This window comes from Mandrillus leucophaeus, unplaced genomic scaffold (assembly GCF_000951045.1).
Source record: "Mandrillus leucophaeus isolate KB7577 unplaced genomic scaffold, Mleu.le_1.0 Scaffold224, whole genome shotgun sequence".
NCBI lineage: Eukaryota > Metazoa > Chordata > Mammalia > Primates > Cercopithecidae > Mandrillus > Mandrillus leucophaeus.
The window spans coordinates 242,650-259,774 of record NW_012102299.1 but is presented as its reverse complement, the minus strand read 5'-3'; the positions used below and the strand labels follow the sequence as shown (position 1 = coordinate 259,774).

The following is a 17,125-nucleotide window of genomic DNA, read 5'->3' as shown; positions in this document are numbered from 1 at the left end:
AGGAAGGAAGGAAGGAAGGAAGGAAGGAAGGAAGGAAGGAAGGAAGGAAGGAAGGAAGGAAGGAAGGAAGTTAGTTCTACATTTGGGCTGACCTCCTGTGACTGTACCAAAGAGGTTTTCTCACTCTTGCGTTAACATCAGACCATGTGCATCTTCCTGCCAGCAGCATCGTCTGGTTTGGCAGGTCTGCAAATCTGTTTCAGCACAAATATCCGCTTAATGGAAAGTGTGTTGCAGAAAAAAAGAAAAAGAAAAAGAAAAACGGTACTCACATTCCCTTGTGCACTCTTTATCAAAGGAACAAATGGTACAATAACCCAACATAACCAAGGTTGTAGTTGAAGAAACTGTCTTTTACATCTGGGACTAATCTTCCTTCTAAGGTGGCCATGGATGGTGTGGCATCAAAAGGCATGCAGGTGTCTTAGAGTGGTTTTTAAAACCTTTAGCAGTGCCTCTGTAGCACACAATAGAAAAAATACTAACACTTCCATTTTTAAGCGGTTAAAAACATAAACAGGTAATTCAGAGAAAAAGGAATAAAAAGTTGACAATGAATATATTAAAATGTTTAAGTTCACTAATGATCAAAGACATCTGTAAAGGTAAAACCGGAACTCCATACACTCTAGCTGAATTTGTAAATATTGAAAAATACAACTAATTTTAGTGTAGGAATGACAAATCAGGCATTCCTGCTGACAAGACTAGAAAGGAGGAACCTTTCTGACAGCAATTTGGCAATAATTTTAGACATTTTATACCCTTTGGATAGTAATTTACATTCTTTGAATACATCAAAGAAAAATAATCAGATACATAAGCATGGTGACATGTAGACATAGCTATAAAAAATCTCCGTTACAGTAATGTTTATAATAGTGAAAAACTTGACCACAACCTAAATGTCTAATAAGGAAATTGGTAAATAAAGGATGGTTCATCAATATGATAGAATATTATATAGATATTTAAACTATGTTTTCAAAATTTGTAACAGTATGGGAAAATGGGGTATAAAACTTTGCAAGTAGATTCTTCCACATTAGGTAAATAAAGGCATAGATAAAAGAAGGTTAAAATGAAATACACTAAAAAATCAACAGAAGTATCTCTGGAGGGTGAAATTATAGGTAAATTTGTAATTGTCTGTATTTCCAAACTTTTGAAATTGGGCATATATAACTTTTATCATTATGTGCTCTACTCACTACCATGTTATCCCAGCATTCTAGCAGATGGTAGGGTGACTCATGGCTGGACCCTTAGCTGTCCACTCTGCATGCTGGACAATGTGAAGAATGTGTGTACCACAAGAGATCCCAGGCCTCAAGGGGTGTAACACATACAGAGATAAACAATGCTAATATTCATCTTAAGGGGGTTGTCAGAGCCTATTGTGGAGGATGCTGAGAAGGGCAGGGGTGCTGACCTGACCTACCATATTTCCCCATTCAGCTGCTGAATGTTGGCTGCAGACAGCTCACAGCTGAGTCCCTCTCCAGGCAATATATAATTATGATCTGCACAGAGCCTTGCACATAGTAGGTACACAATAAACTAACTTCAGTAACAGATGCACAAAATAAGCAGTAAATGCTACGACAATATGACACGGACAAGAATCCTACGGCCTGGAGGAAAGAAAAGAACACAATTCAGGGAAGGGTCCACAGAGCAGCTGGTACTTTAACTGGAGCTTAAAGGAGAGGCCAACTGTGTGCACCTGTGGAGGAGAGGGGAGGGGAGGATCTATGGTAGACATGTATTTCTCATGGGTATCCCAGAGATACTTACTGTGACTTCATTGGCGTGGTAGTTCCTATGTGCTCATTTCAAGCCACGTTAGAGCCTCCCTAAATGATTATCGTTTTGCTGGAGCAGCAAGAAACAAATGGAGGCACAGGACTGTTGGGCCACCCAGCAAGTAGCATTTGCTGTTCAAGACAAGAACAATGGCCTCTGCATGTCCATCCCTCGGTCAGGATTCCATCTGAGTGCTGACTGTGGTGGATTCTGAGGGGCCAGTCTTACTGAATTCCCTTCACTGATACCACACTTCACATGTAGCCAGCACTTCCAGATACAGCCTCTTGCTTAATCTCCTACCATCCCATGTAGTCTTCTCAGCTTACAGTAAAGAAAATGGAGGCTGACTAGAGTGAAAGGGTATGTTTAAACTCAGAACTGTCTAGTGATAAAAACCAAAGCTTCAGTTTAATCTAGTGCTTTTCCCCTAATGCAAGATTAAGCTGTGATACCTTCCTGGAAAAATACTCTTCTCAAAAAATGTTGCCTATCTCCTCCTTTTTGCATTAAAATAAACAAATGAACCCATCCAATCCTGTACACATCTCTCTTGTTTTGAGGTCACTATGTACTTCAGTATTTTGGGGTGTCAGATAATAACACAAGTGAAGTATAAAACATGGTAGTTAAGGATTTTCAAAAGGAGTGATCAGAATTCACTCCATACATATATTAATGCTCCTTAGTCAATTCCCCTTTAGTTCCACCAAATTTCCATAGAAATCTGTGAAACAGAAAAGAGTAAGAGTTATTGAGAGAGAACTGCAACATAACCTGAGTGGGTTTGTCTGGACACTAAAGTCTGCTCTGAGCTTCCAGGTCACTAGGGGAAAGTCAACAAGTATTTATTGGAAGCTACTAAAAAAAATATGATACTCAGTGATTAGTGGAGATTTTCATATAATCTGCAAGGATTTTTATAAGCAAACCATTGTAGATAATAATGAAGCAAGAATTTTCTATTAGAAAACAACTCTCTCATTGCCAGTATATAAATATATATATACACACACACACACAGACGCACAGACACATATATATCCTAAGGCAATTAGAAGCCAAAATGGAATCGGCCTCTTATATAGTCAACCTTGTGCAACAACAAGGCAAGAAGTGGTGAGAAGACAGGGCATATTCTAGTAAGTGGGCTTAATATTTTTAGTGAAATTTACCAAAATTCATAAGGCTGTATTAGTTTATTTTCTGTTGCTATCATTGAATACCTGAGACTGCATCGCTTATAAAGAAAAGAAATTTATTTCTTACAATCTGGAGGCTGGGAAGTCCAAAAGCATGGTGCTGGCCTCTGGTAGGGCCTTCGTGCTGTGTAGAAGGCATCACATGGAGAGTGGCCAAGACTATCTCTGTCAGCTCAGGCATCTCTTCTTCTTATAAAGCCACCAGTCACATCATTGGGGCCCCACTGTGACGACTTTATCTAACCCTAACAACCCCCCAAGGCCCCACTTCTAGTCAACATAAGAATTTGGGGGTTATATTTCCAACACATGAAATTTAGGGAGTGCATTCAAACCATAGCACTGTCTAAGAAATCTAAAATACTCATTTAAAGATGGAAAAGTTGAAGCTAGGAGAAGAGACTTGGCCCAGATATATTTGGATAACTGTAGCTTTAGTATCTACACCAACATTCTTGAGGAACTCATCAAGTATTGACAAAAAAGGTTCTACATGATCCATTGTTTTAAAAAAGAGACAGAGTCTCACAGTGTTGCCCAGGGTGAAGTGCAGCAGCTATTCACAGGCATGATTCTAGCACATTGCAGCCTCCAAGTCCTGGGCTCAAGTGATCCTCTGGCCTCAGACTCCCAAATAGCTGGGACTATAGGCACACACCATGTACCCAGCCATGATCCATTTTTATGAATAAAAAACTTGTGGGTTTTACATGAACATTCAAATATTTCACTTGCTAGAAAGATGATGAAGAATTTAGTTTCTTAGCTGTATGAAGGTTTCTGCCCGCCTGGCCTGATTTACTCTGTTAATCTGTCCACTATATGTTTCTTTGCAGATAATATAATGGTGAGTGCCTGCCTCCTTCCCAGATATTAATATATTTTTCTAAATTCTGAATTAACAAGATCCTAAACATAAAGGGATTTGTCAGTAGAATTCGGTTTTTGGTTTGTTAAGGTTTGCAGGGGTTTTTTGAGATTTTTTGTTTGTTTGTTTGTTGTTGCTGTTGTTTAATCCAGGGGTTCTCTTTTTCTCATCTTATTTAACCCTAGATAAGAAGAAGTTAAAAAAAAATCCTGCATACAGCTACTGTCACAAAGCCAGTGAATCAAAAACCTCCCCCAAAGCCTATATCCCTCCTCTGAGTGGTTGGCCTGAATTTCTAGAGTTAAAAGATTTCTTTCTCTGGGTCCTTTGAAATAACCATAATTAACACTTATGTAGAGGCTTATCATACAATGGTATCATATAAAACAGGAGTCAGCAAACTATGTCCTGCAGGAGATTAGCAGTTGCAACAGAGACCATATGTCCCATAAAGCCAAAAAGATTTACTGGTTGGCTCCTTACATAAAGTTTGTCATGCCCTGACATTCACGATGACATCGATCCTCAGAAGCACCTACCTAGAAGCCGCTTCTTGTTTTGATAGCCACAAGGACTTCAATATGAACAAGTATTCGAGATGACTTCTGAAACACTAGCTGCAAAGGATAACAATTTAGGGGTGGAAGGTGGAAAGGGGCAGGGGACGGTAGAGAGGAGGATTAGAAATTTAACCCCAATAAAGAAAATTAGCCACATGGAGAGAAAACAGAGAAAAAACTCAAAGCTCTCCTACTGAACAGGACGCCCAAATGCCGGACTGTTGTTCCACATGCCTCTCCCCTTTCCCATGTTCCCCCTAAATTTTCTCATGCTTATACAGCGGTGTGTTGAAGCCAGCTTCTGTGCTCATGAGAGGCAACCGTGTGCGTCCTGTTCTGGCTCCACGTTCAGTGACATCACATTGGTGGTTTGACATCAGCCATGATAGAAGTATTTATACCACAAAAATCAGCAAAAGCTACAAATCAGGGCTTTTCTCCCCCGCTCCCTCCCCACAGGGCTGACTGTTAAACATTTCCTACCACACCATGGCAGATACATACATACATACATACGTACATACATAACATAATTTCAAATAAATGGCACTATGTCATACATGATATTTCCCTCTTCAGCTGCTGAATGTTGGCTGCAGACAGCTCACAGCTGAGTCTCTCTCCAGGAATTGCCTTAAGCTGAAGGCAACTGCCACATCTCAGGTCTGCTTCCCTCCCTGGGGCAACCCCCTTGCAACTACTCCTCAAGGGCAAGGTAAAAAGTGAAAAGGCCAGACCCATCTCAGTGCAGAGCAACTCCAGCTCCAAAGCTCCCCCTGGGTTCAGCTGGGACTTCTGTTGCAATTGCATAAGAGAGAGAGGGAGTGAGAGAGAGACAGAGACAGAGAGAGAGAGAGACAGAGAGAGACAGAGAAGAGAGACCCATTTGTCCACAACCAACTTCTCTCTTCATCTCCTTTCTTGAGTTACCTATTTCAGTTCATTTTTGATTTGCTTAAGGTTCTTTCTATAGTATTTTTCTCAGATGGGATACTGGATGATACACTTTTTTCTTTTCAGTGACTTTATTTTAATGGGTTTTCAGACTTACAGAAAGGGGCTCTTTAGATGGTACTGTGTCACTGGTCAACCATTTTCACTATGGAGTCCTAGTCACTCTGATTTTGTTTTGTAGATCACGAGGATTCATTCAAATCGTCTCCTCTACTGTTCCTTCATAATAGGTTACGTGGTCTGAAAGTACATCCCTCCTTCTCTAGTACATTGTATTAAAAGAGGTTGCTGCTGCTTCTCCATTGTCATTAATCTTTTCATCTTCTTATTCCTTTTAGCAAAGTCGGGGCATAACATATTATCTTCTATGCCTGGCGATGGGAAAATGCAGGCAGGTAACAAGAAGAGAGAAATCATCCTCCTGTGAGTGGTAGGCACCCAGGCCTGACCTGCATGAAACTGCAGGCGTACCCAGCCCTTTGTGTCTGCTGAGAGACATCTGCCATGGACCACACAGCACCTGACACCAGAGGCTTGCATCGAAAAAGCCTCAACAGAAACAGGAATGGAACATGAATTCACAGCCTTCGGCTGAACAGCTCTTGCAGCAATTCTTGCCCATGATGCCAACATGGTTCCCTGCGCTGAAATTATCACTTCAACTGTATTAGTCTCTTCTGTTCTTTCATTCGTCTCATAACTTTTCTGAAGCCTCTTGCTCTCTCGGTCACTGCCTTGTGTTTCTTCGAACATCGCTGTAATCTGGTCTCTTGTGACGTTTCAGGCATATCTTGCTGTTGTTCAGGATAAGCATGCCTGCGGAGCCTCAGATAAACTTCTATTTTCTTGCCATTGGTACTCAAACCAAGTTGTTGACACCAGTCCCGCGAAGTGTCCCGACACACCTTACTAATGGGAGGCAAAGTGGCCGGCAAGGGAAGGGCTGGTATTTTGCATCCAGCCTTTGGCGGAGCTGTAAATTGTTCATTTGTTTGAAGTAGATGACCTTGATTGTATTTCTTAGGCTTCTCCAGTGTGACAGTAGAAGTTGAAGAAACACTTGGGTTCCGTTGGTTCCATATTTGGGTCATCTTTAACTGGCATCCATGTCAAAATCACACTTTCCTCATCAGCTACTTCCCCCCTCAAAGAAATTCTTCTTGCTGCTATCCAGATTTGAGTCTGACATATTCAGCAACACCCCTGTCTTGTCCATTCGGTGATACGATTTTAAAAAATCAGGCTGTGTTCGATGGCTCATGCCTGTAATCCCAGCACTCTGGGAGACCCAGGCAGGTGGATTGCTTGAGTCCAGGAGTTCAAGACCATCTTGGGAAACATGGCAAGACCCCTGTCTCTACCAAAAAAATACAAAACGTAGGCAGGCGTTGTGGCACGTGCCTGTAATCCCACCTACTCGGGAGGGTGTAACTTTTTTTTTTTTTAAACCCTGGCCAGCAAAAGGTATTTCAGCTGACTCAAGTATTTTGTAGATATCGTTCCCCTCTCTCCAGCTTCCCATTATTGTAGGTGAGAAGTGTGACACTGTCTCTTTTCTGTTTCTTGGTAATTAATGTTTTTTTCTTTGTAGTAAAGGGTGCAAAAGTTTCTCTTTTTACCTGCTCTTCAATAATTTAATTTGGATGGGTTTAGGTATGTGACTTTCAGGAACCCCACGAGTTCTTCTTAAACCTCTGACCCAAGTCCTTTTCACTCAAAGAAGTTACCTTCTATCATTTGTTTAATGATTCTCTCTTTCCTGTGTTCATTTTTGTCTTTCTCTTATAACTCCTATTAGGTCTACTGGATCGAGCCTCCTAGTCTCCTCTTTTGCCCTTATGATTTCCATCTCTGTGTTTTTGTTCTGTATTTGGGATATTCTTGCACTTGGCCTTCTCAGTCTGCTTTAATGTGTCCAATGAGCATTTTAGTCAAAGCTCCAGGAAGTCTGTGTTTCTTTGTTTTTGTTTGTTTGTTTGTTTGGGATACTGCAGTTGAATGTCCTTCTTACACTTCTGCCCTGGCTGTCTATTCCGGCAGTGTGATTTCCATGAAGGGCCGTTCGGCGGATGCTTCCTCTCCCTCTCTCTGCCCACTGAGGCCCTGTAGGTGCAGAGTTGTTTTTTTGTATCTGTTCTTTGAAGTTCAAGGCCAGCTTCTGGGGGTTCTTTCAGTGATCACAGTCCTGTGAGTGGTGGGAGGGACGGCCCCTGTGGGACATCAGTGTAGCTGGATATAAGGGGTCAGTCCCAATTAAGGCATGGGAAGGAAGGAGGCCTCTCAGTCCCACCACGTCCCCATGTTCAGCTTCTCCTCAGCAACCTGGAACCAGGAAAGCCCATTCATGAATGTCAAGGTAGCCCTTTCCATGGGTCCACGAGTCTAAAGGAACCAAGTGCAGGGCTCTCCACAATTACAGCCTCTCCCCAAGCTTTCCACCCACTGATCCACAGGGGAGAAATCTCCTCCTCGGCTCTCTTCACCAGACCAAAATTTGAGTAGAGGGCAGACAGGGCACCATCTAATGAAAATCTCTATCTCAGCTCAACCCTTTCAAAGAAATCCAGGACACCCTGGATCCACGGTCCCTGGCGAATGCCTCCTTAACTTCTGAGATGGTTTAACTCTTTGTTCTCCACATCTGATTTCTTTGGATGAGCCCTTCAAAGTTATGTGCATTAATGACAGATCCTTGAATAAGTAGATTCACTTTAAAATTGTGTTCATTGGGGAAAAAAACTGGGTGAAAAGGGCGAGATTACAAAGCGTGTGTGTGTGTGTGTGTGTGTGTCTATCCCCCACACACGGATATATTACATATACTCAGAAAAATGTTGGCATGGACAAACACCAAATTGTCACCTGTAGATGATGAAGTTATAAGTACTTTTATTGTCCGCCTTTTTCTTATCTAACTTGTGTACTATTTCTTGTTTATGAAACATAAAAGAGCCTGTTCAATTGTTAATTCAGCAAAATGCATTATAAAATGTCATTTGACTTTTACAGGTATTTTCAGAGGGTGTGAGGAGTGAGAAGGCAAACAACCCTCCACCTCTCCGTCTCAATGTCTGCCAGTGAGAGCCCACCTTGAGAGCCCCATGCTCTCAGCAGGCTCGCCAGGCTGTTGGTAACCTGTAGAGAAAAGGAGGACCACAGGCAGAAGCTTCCTGCCCAGAGTCACCCAGGACAGCCCCCGCCCAAAGACGGACCCCAGCCTGGAATTGGCTCCAGAAGCAAAGGTTAGACCCCTCTGATTTGAGTCTAGTCCTGGCTCAAAGAGGCTGGACAGTCTTTCAGAGCAGACCCATTTCCAGGTGCCCACTGAGTCTCCAGCACCAGGCACCGGCACTTAGCAGCCACTCGGGAAACTGGTTGAATGAATGCTCTCACGGCCTCTCAGTTCACTTGATAAAATCAGACATATTAGTAGCTGTCATTGCTTACTCTTTGGATTTGCAATTCCCTCTAGGTGAGGGGTCAAAATTTGAGTTGTATAGGAAGATTTCAGCTCAACAAAAGGATTCACACTTTGATTTGTTTAGGAAGATTTCAGCTCCTGCTGGTTCACACAAGAGGCTTCCTTTCAAAGAGCTGAATTCCCTATCAGTGGACATGACCTAGAAGGGGCTGGCTATCTCCTGCCAGAGGCGATATGGAGGGGTTCCGTGCTGGCTATGAAAAGAGTCCAGATGTGCTCTAAGCATTCCTCTAATTCAAACTCTATGACAAATGCAATTCCTGGTTCAGAAATCTTATGCAAATTTGCCTCTTCCTTCCAAAAATATTCTTTAACCCTGATGTCATTCCTGTACCTACTAAAACTCTCCTTTGAGGCAGCCAACTGTGATTCAAGGGAAAGGTTGAGTGTGTCCTTGTAACAACCATGAGAGCAGCAGGCCTCCCTGACCCAAGAAAGCCTCCCTGGGGCACCCTGGACGGGCCTGGGATCAGTTAAGGAGAGTTTTACAGAACTGTGTCCCTGGACTGTTCCACGGGTATTCGAAAGAACAAATCCCAAGGAAGATATATGGTAGGACAGGTGATATTTAAAGTATTAACCAGAGATACAGAAGCACTAGCCACTCAGAAATGTGGTGACACCAGAGACAAGACACAGAGCAGGATCTGCAGGTCCTCTGCATCTGCTTGTTGGATTGTGAGGAGGTTCCAGGGTCGGGCCTGGGCAGCCAGTGCAGCAGGGTTGTGCTTGAGAAGCTAAGAGCAGCAGCCAGTTACCAACCGGTTCAGAAGGCTTTCAACAGTTGAAGAACCAGAGTGGCCACACCAGCTAGAAATCAGCCCTGCTCTCCAACCACTTCTGAACAGGCTGACCTTCTGGCAGAGGCTGCAGCCCCGTTCCTGCAAGCCACATTTTATGGAGTTCTTTTATTAGTCTCTCATGTAAGCCATAGCCACATCATAAAATTAAACACCCCATTCTGTACATCAAGTCCACTGACTTCTTGAGCCCTGATTAGCACTGGGCTTTTCCCTCTTGGAGTTCTATTAAAGTAACATCATAACAGACAGAAAAGGAGTCTTTGCTGGGAGCAGCCAAATCCGCAGACTGACTGAGCTTCTGCTGGAGTCAGCATGTGGCACGGCGTGTCCTCCTTTATCGGAAGCACGTTTGCCAGCTTCCTATCCATCACTCTCTGCCTCCTTCATTCCTGCCCCTCCCCATCCTTCTGCAGTCATCCCTGCCCCCTCCCAAGCTCCTTCCGTCTCCTAAGATGACTTAATGCCATGAGTGGTTAAATGCCTGCCTGGAGTCACTGTCAGGGTAGCCCCAACTCACCCCTGAGACTATATTTAGCCTGTGGGTGATCGCCCAGTTGGAGAGGTTATCTTTAGCCTGGCAGAGGTTGGGAGTCAATCTGGGCCATGATGTGAACAGCAGAGGGAGGAGGGAAAGGAAAGGAAACCAATACTCCAGAGTCTGCAACAGCAGCACTCAAGTGTACTCAGGTGGTGGAGAGCTAAAAGCCGAAGTGTGCTTCCTGAAACATGAGGCTCTTCCGGGAACACCCTGGAATAATGGTCTGTTTCATTCCATCCCGTGAACTAAGAACAATTTTAATAGAAGAAAATATGGCTGCATTATGAGCAGGCAGTATAAAACCACAAGCACACATGTTTAAAAAAAAAAAAAAAGCCACAAACTCAGCATCATTGGTGGTTTTCAAGCGTTCCCATTCATATCTTTTTACTACTTCTTCATTAGTTTTGTTGCCTGCAGGTGCTAAAGGTTTAAAATGGAAGAAAAATGCATGGAAAGAATGTACATGGAAAAATTACATTACCTGAGTTAGGGAAAAGACCACCACTATTCGATTTTCAAGGTGGAACACCTCAGTCCACCTCAGGAACACCAAGGGCTGAGCTTGAAAAGCTCCCGGACCTGTTTCCAAACTATTCAAGAAAGACCGTGCACTTTTCCTCAGGGCACGGAAGTAACTTTCCTTAACATCATCCCTCCCTTCCAGTCACTAACTCTTCCCTGTTATTGTTTATATCCACGGCCTCTTGGTTGACCTTCCTTACAGAACAAATGATTAGAATCTTTTGTCAAAACAACTGAATACTTGCTAGTTATGATTAGAGGGAATGTAGGTCCCAGTGTGAACCAAGGCCAAGGAGCCTCCAGGGGTGGGGAGGGACTTGCTCTGTGGGGAAGGAGACCCGCCAGGCCCTTCCCTGAGTCAAACAGTCCTGCTCATTGGAGGGGAAGAGCAGTTCATGCTGAGAAATCCTCGGCCAGACATACCCGAGTTCTGCGAAGAGCAGCAGGACCAAAGGGGAAATTCGGAAGGATCATCTTGTGGAGGTCTTTCAGGAAATCAGAGCACAGATGGTAGAGCTTTGGAACTGAAAGCTCACACAGAAGGAAGAGGATTGAAGAATCTTTTTTTTTTCCCCAGATTCCTCACAGCTTTCACTCCATAGTGCCGGAGGGTGTCCAGCAGGAGCAGGCCCCTGGGAACTCCTAGGACAACTCAGAGGCAGTCCAGATGGCTGGGAGTCCTTTGCTATGGGCAGGCTCCGGGTACAGGGCTCCTCAGAAGGTCATCCCTACTCTGGTGGTAAGGCCTGGGGAAACTCAAGTTACTTTACCGTGTACTTCAGTAAGTGAGTTATCTCAGCCTTTTCTTCCCTAGATTGAATGATGCTCGTTCCATCAACTGGTTTACTAAGCACACCCTTTATTTTGCCATTATATGAGTGCATTTTGGTCCTCTGTTCAACTAGAAGTTACCTTATTTGTCTCTGTGACTGTTCCTCCTACCAGTGTACGGCAGAGTAACCAACAAATTGGACACTTATGAATACATTAATGAGAACCGACCCAACAAACAGTTTCCTGATCTCCATCAGTTATGCTCCTTACGATCCATCCTGACAGTGTACTGGCACGCGCGAAAATGGCCTAACGTTTCCTATACCATTTGTGACTAACCACACATCCTTAGATGATTTTTCCACCACCCTTGAGTCAGACTAGCCTTTTTCCAGGTAATATGTGAGATATCCAAATTTTATTACTCCACACTTTTAATTACTGAATGTCATTCAGAATGTGCAAGAGTAAGTAGTCTTCCAGTTCTCAAGTTCAATGGGCCTTATATCTCTTTTCCAGAGCGCCGACAACTATAACAATGTCATCAACACCTGCAAATGTGCTCAGTTCACAACAACCTCATTAAGTCATCATAAGAAAATACAGAAATATTGCATATGCATGCATGTAGCATCTCTGGGGAAAGAAACTTCTAACAATGGCTGTACCTGCAGAAGGAGGTTGAGAAGTTGATGGTTGGAGGCAGAACGTTCACTGTATACATTTTTAAAATATTTTAATTTTTAGATCGTGTGCATGTATTGCTTTTTCAATTAAACTTTTTAAAAACTAGCTCTAAACAAACAAACAAACAAACAAAAAACAAAGAACAAGACACAGCTCTGATCCCCTGGGCAGTGGCCCTGACAGCTGCCTAGAGTTGGTATTATACCCTATGGTGTCCAATGTGTCCTGTGTCACTGGCCCTGTGGAATGCCTCACTGAATTCAAGATGGACTATGCAATGACCTGCCTGGTTCCTAGCCCTCACAGCCCTCTCCCTGATAACTAGGGCAACATGACTTCCGCTTATTGACTCAGTGCTAGGCCCAAGCCCCAGGACTAATCCTGTTCCTAGTCTGGAGGGATTTGAAGGGCTAGCAGCTTGGGTTACTCTGTCTCAACCCGTCTGGTTGCTGGCAGTGTCCTGCTCTTTGTGCTGTCTTGGCAGAGAGTGGTGCAGACCTTGGTGGAGACACACATCTCCATTTTTAGCTTGCTTGATTATGAAATTTATCAAGGGGTAAAGAGGAGACAAGAGATACATATTCGGTCAGCGGCTTTCCCACTCTCCTCCATCTATTCACCAAATGCAGTTACTAAGAACCTTCTATGAGTAGGATACTACACCAGCCTGGGCAGAAGCAAGTAAGAAGCAAATGAGTATACCAGTGCCCTTCAGGAGTTCATAGTCTAGCAATAAAGACTCATGGGCTGGGTGCGGTGGCTTATGCCTATAATTCCAGCACTTTGGGAGGTCAACTTGGGAGAATCACTTGAGGCCGGGAGTTCAAGACCAGCCTGGGCAAAAGAGTGAGCCCCATCTCTACAAAAATAAATTTATTTTTAAATTAAACTTATTTATTTATTTATTTTGAGACAGGGTCTTGCTCTGTCACTCAGGCTGCAGTACAGTCACAGGCCGGAGTGTGATCAGAGTCCACTGCAGCCTTGACCTCCGAGGTTCAGGCAATCCTTGCACTTTAACCTCCCTAGTAGCTGGGACCACAGACGAGCGCCACCATGCCTAGCTAATTTTTTTTTTTTTTAATTTTTTGTAGAGATGGGGGTCTCCTTACATTGCCCAGACTGGTCTCAAACTACTGGGCTCAAGTAATTCTCCTGCCTCAGCCTCCTGAAGTGCTGGTATTACAGATTTAAGCCACCGTGTCTGGCCAAAATTTTTTTTTTTATTAGCTAGAGGCTGGGAGCAGTGGCTCATGCCTGTAATCCCAACACTTTGGGAGGCCGAGGCAGATGCATCACCTGAGGTCAGGAGTTCGAGACCAGCCTGGACAACATGGTGAAACCCTGTCTCTACTGAAAATACAAAAATTATCCAGGCATGGTGGCACATGCCTGTAATCCCAGCTACTCTGGAGGCTGAGGCAGGAGAATCGCTTGAATCCAGGAGGCAGAGCTTGCAGTGAGCCGAGATCACGCCATTGCACTCCAGACTGGGTTACAGAGCAAGACTCTGTCTCAAAAAAGTAAAATAAAATTAGCCAGGCGTGGTGGCACACACCTGTAGTCCTAGTTACTTGGGAGGCTGAGGCAGGAGGATTGCTTGAGGCCAGGAGGATGAGGCTGCAGTAAGCCATTATCACGCCACTGCACTCCAGCCTGGGTGACATTGTGAGACCTTGTCTCTAAAAAATAAATTAAATAAATAAAAAACAAAGACTGATGGAGTCCAGCTCAAGAACTTTAATGCGAACAGGCAGGTGTGAGGGAGGAGAGAAGGAAGGATTGCTTTCAGTCACGGACAGCAAGACAAGGAGCAGCCCAGGACAGCTTTCAGAAGGGGATGACATTGCTGTGAAGACTTATGAGCTGAAGGGAATTCAGTAGCTGCAGATAGAGCCTTTCAGATCGAGGAGGTGGCCGGCGAAGGGGATCCCACTTTCACAGAACATAAAGGCTCTGCACTTCTGTACCCCCGCTCCTCGGAGAAGGAGGATGAGAAGGGCTGGGCCCCCAGAACCCAGGACCACATAAGAAGGTCTGTTTAAGACAGCCTTCTCCACTATTTGTCTGGTAAATACCTCATCTTCAAGCCCCAGCCTAAGGACACCTCCTCTGGGAAGCCCACCATGACTTTTCCAGGCAGGGTTAGTTGTCCTGTCTGCTGCACTCCTACAACCCTCTGTCCGAGAGAGTTAGGGAAATTTAGAAGTTAGGCAAACGGGCTCTGCCACCATTCTGCCTGAATTCACATCCTGGCTCAGCCACTGCCTTGCTGAGTCATCTGAAGCAAGGCACTCACCTCTCTGGGCCTCAGTTTTACCATCTGTTTTACCAACAGCGTAACGATGGCACTGTCCTGAGGTCTCTGTGAGGATGAAACAAGGCAATGTCCCTAAAGCAAGCGCCTGCTGTAGTGTCTGTTCTTGTTACTCATAACCCTGGGCTGCTCTTACTGGACTGTGCTTGTGACCGTAGGAACCCTGAGGGCCAGGGCTATTCATCTCTGGATCTCTCTCTGCAGTGTTTAGAGGTGTTGTCCACAGTGCAGGTGTTCAACTTCTATCTTCTGAAGGACTGAACAAAACATGGCGATGAAAAACAACAAAATGAATCAAGCCTTAATGCAAAGACACAATAAATGCAGGTGAAATGACGGGAAAGGAGCAAGGAATGTAGGAAAGTAAATAGGGGGAGAGGAGACGGTGCCACGACTTCAGAGGAGAAAAATTCCTATTAAATTCCTGTTCCGCCCGTAATTCCAGCACTTTAGGAGGCCGAGATGGGTGGATCACCTGAGGTCAAGAGTTCGAGACCAGCCTGACCAACATGGTGAAAACCCATCTCTACTAAAAACACAAAAATTAGCCGGGCGTGGTGGTGGGCGCCTGTAATCCCAGCTACTCAGGAGGATGAGGCTGGAGAATCGCTTGAACCCCGGAGGCGGAGGTTGCAGTGAGCCGAGACAGCGCCACTGCACTCCAGCCTGGGCAACAAAGCGAGACTCTGTCTCAAAAAATAAAAAATTCTCGTTCATCTCTTAACGTGGGGACTGCCCATTTATATTTGGACGGTATTTTTCTCTGGTTTTCCCACTTCCCGGGGCCTTGGAGCTCCCTCCCCCGCAGGGCGGCTTCTCTCCTCCTCCTCCCTCCTCCCTCCCGCTCCCCGGGGAAGGGCCGCGGCCGCAGCCCTGACCTCGCCTCCCACGCGGGCCAGCAGCCGGCCAGCCGGCGGGCGGGGCAGGAAGGGGGAGCCGCGGCTCCGGGCACCCGAGATCCTTAACTGCAGCTTCCAAAGCCCTGGCTGATCCTAATCAGTGTGGGAAAGGAGCGCCGGGCCCAGCCCGCCGGCCGGAGACGCCGCCTCTTTTCATAAACTTTATCGCCGCGGTGCACAGGCGCTGATAAAGCACCGTAAATAAACGAGCGGGCGGGAGTGCGCGGCTGTCCGGAGGCTGCCTGCGCGCACGCCCTGCCGCGGCCTGCAGCTCCCGGGGGAAATGAATCACACGCCGGGCTGCAAAGAGCAGCGTGTTCTCCTCTCCAGACCAAGGCCGTAAATAATAATGCGTTCCTTCCCTACGTGGAGACCCTCACCTTTTGTTTTATGCATTCCATAAAAAGCCCAGGAGTTTCCTTCCGGCTGCCTGGTCTCCCCTCCTTGCCCGGGGAGTTAGGAGTGCTGTGTTCTGGGTTAGGCGTTTCCCTCGGGTGGAGCTCCTGGGCCTGGGTTGGGCCTGGGCGTGTGGCTCGGTGTTCTTAAGTCCCCTTTGGCTCTTGCACAACAGACCGAGGCTGGAGCAGGGCAGGGGGGCCGGAGTGGAGGGGTTTGAAGGGGGATGGTTTGACATCTCTGGTGGCTGGTGATGGTGAGCCCGGTTCCCGCCAGGGTGGCCACGGACGTGTGCGGGGGGATAGCCCGCTGCAGCTGAGTCATCGAGGAACCCTGGGCACTGCTGCTTCAGAGGCCGAGGGAGAGTGCACACCCTGATCACAAAGAAAGAGGACTTTGCCCCAGTCGATGGAGTGTTCAGCAGGCCTCATGGTCCACGTCCCTGAGCTGCTGAAGTTTTGACTTGGGGGGGCCCAAAGTGAATCTATGGTACAATTTTGGGGAGTCGAGTTGGAGGACGATTCCATGAATATGAAGCAATCTAGAAAGTCAGGGGTGTGTGGAACAGCCCAAAGCAGGCCGGCTCTGTCACAAGGTCCAGTCTCTAACCCAACCCTGCTGCCACTCCGCTCTGTGGCCTCCGGCAGCCACTGCCCTTCTCTGAGCCTCAGTTTCCCCATCCTTATTATGATCGCCAAAGAGATCTTCCGGTTCTCCTGCTCACTTAGTGAGAAGTAACATCCTTGCTATAAATTCTTCCATTTCCGAGGTGTCGCAGCACAGGACCCTCTGAAGAAACACTGTCATGTCCACTTAGAAGAAACCGGGACATAGGCCTTTTCCGTAACCCACACCTCGTTAGTGAGATTAGCGCTGGAAATGACCTCTTGGGGAGGTTACAGAGGTACAGGAGCCCTCCAGCCAGAATAAAGTCAGCTTGTGAGGTAAAAAGATTTAAAAATAAAATCCAGTGCATGATTACAGCATTAGGTCAGGGCTTCTCTGCACCCCAAGGATAAGCTCCATGGCAGCTGGGGGTCTGCTTCCTGTGAGAAGGATTCACTGGCTCCAAACATCTCATCCCGAAAAGTCAAATGTTTCCTTTTGGGGGAAGCAGGGCTGGGAAGGAAGGAGAGAGAGGAACCTAGGAGTCCTGACAGATTCTCTTTGGTTCAGCACTCCTAGAGAGTGTGGGTTTTGGGAGCTGACTCCTCCAGCCATGGCCAATAAAAGGAGATCACTCATGAAATAGAAATGAACAAAGGCGGCCAGGCACAGTGGCTCAGGCCTGTAATCCCAGCACTTCGGGAGGCCG

General features: G+C 45.7%; 1 long non-coding RNA gene and 1 pseudogene across 2 annotated transcripts in view; both read right to left on the bottom strand.

Moving 5' to 3' along the window:
- LOC105540643 overlaps positions 1–15,868 on the bottom strand; it is a 47,395-nt gene extending 31,527 nt beyond the window's left edge. The window contains exon 1 of the long non-coding RNA XR_001006226.1: positions 15,795–15,868. This is a non-coding gene — a long non-coding RNA (uncharacterized LOC105540643). The remainder of the gene's footprint in view (positions 1–15,794) is intronic.
- Positions 5,332–6,591, bottom strand: LOC105540642 (annotated as a pseudogene). The gene has a single exon (XR_001006225.1). The product of XR_001006225.1 is annotated as a developmental pluripotency-associated protein 2 pseudogene (transcript).
- Positions 15,869–17,125: the final 1,257 nt, after the last annotated feature.